This window comes from Limulus polyphemus, unplaced genomic scaffold (assembly GCF_000517525.1).
Source record: "Limulus polyphemus unplaced genomic scaffold, Limulus_polyphemus-2.1.2 Scaffold2895, whole genome shotgun sequence".
NCBI classification, from domain to species: Eukaryota; Metazoa; Arthropoda; class Merostomata; order Xiphosura; family Limulidae; genus Limulus; species Limulus polyphemus.
In genome coordinates this window covers 81,143-82,570 of record NW_013668505.1, presented here as the reverse complement: position 1 = coordinate 82,570, position 1,428 = coordinate 81,143, and the positions used below count along the sequence as shown (strand labels likewise).

General features: G+C 29.6%; 1 protein-coding gene across 1 annotated transcript in view; it reads right to left on the bottom strand.

Moving 5' to 3' along the window:
* The window catches only part of LOC106468161 (uridine phosphorylase 1-like), a 24,776-nt gene that overhangs the window by 5,752 nt on the left and 17,596 nt on the right, over window positions 1-1,428 (bottom strand). The window lies entirely within an intron of this gene.

Genomic DNA, 1,428 nt, shown 5'->3' with positions numbered 1-1,428 from the left:
ATTTCGACAAGGTTTTGTCATCATCAAAACCTTGTCGAAATGTTGTACATTTTCTGTTATGTTAAAGCTTTTCTTCATTACCCATTCAAGCCGTCTTGAACCATTATTAATTAGAGATGTATCAGGTCTTAGTTAGTGTAAGTCTTACATGATTTTATTTTTTTCTAGGTAAAATGTAACCTTGAAAAGCATGCCATAACTTATCATTAACTTCTGATCAGAACTAAAAATTAACCATGTAATTAATACAACTAATTTAATATGCTAGTCTAGTTGGGAGTATGCAATATTATAAAACAAAAACTTAAATGGTCAGAATGCACTGATTTATCAGTTTGGTACTTTCAGTGTCAGCGATATTGTCGGCCATAATCCTAATAACATCTTATAAGGTTAGTCATCATAGCAGATTTTGGTTAGCCTTAATCCATATATTAAGGTAACAATGTAAATTACATTCTAATAATAATAATAATAATATATATATAATATATATTAAAATAAAATTTTTCGGCGATACTGTTATACTCACGTTTATGTAGATAAAAACAGCTAATTATATGAACAACAAAACTGTGCAATAAATACTGCAAATATTAATACTCTAATTAAAATAACTAAGTTAAATATAATAAAAAGAAAATTCATTTACTAAACATACTATGAACTGAGTGTAACACAACTAATATTACTTTAACTATCCACTGTACAGATGGTCAATTTACAGAGCTGGCAGGCGGAAGTAATAAGTAAAGTCAAACTCTAAAGAGCTACCCGATAATAAGACAGGAGAAAGACCACAGTAATGATAAAACAGAGGAGTAATAACAGTAGTAAATACGACAACTGAAGTAATTAGCGTAAACCATTATAATTAAACTAATGCGCAATGCTATGCTAAACACTTTGCATTAAGTATAGTGAGAAGTTAAACTAACGATGGTTGGTGGTCGCCATACTAGAGTTGTTCATTATAGCCTTAGAAACACTATAAGGAGTTAAAGTGTAGAAAAAGTCATGATTTTCTATAAAATTATTACTCTCATAATCGGCAGAAAGAAGGTAGTTAAATTTAGCAAAAAATGTAATAAATCTTGTGTTCCAATGCATGTATACGTAAATTATACGCATGTAATAAAATTCACACTTCACATTGTACAAACAACGGTTTCTTTTACTTCCAATATAATGGTTGGAGACGGATTGAATGGGTAATGAAGAAAAACTTTGATATAAGTTTTACACAACAGCAAACGTTGTACATTTGCTGTTGCGTTAAACTTATATTAAAGTTTTTCTTCATTACCTATTCAAGCTGTCTCCAACCATTATTAGTCTCAAAGTGGGTTCCTCGTCATCGAATTTACTTCCAATATGTTGCCTACAGTTAACTTAAAAAAATCATGACTTACAAGATGATTATTGCTA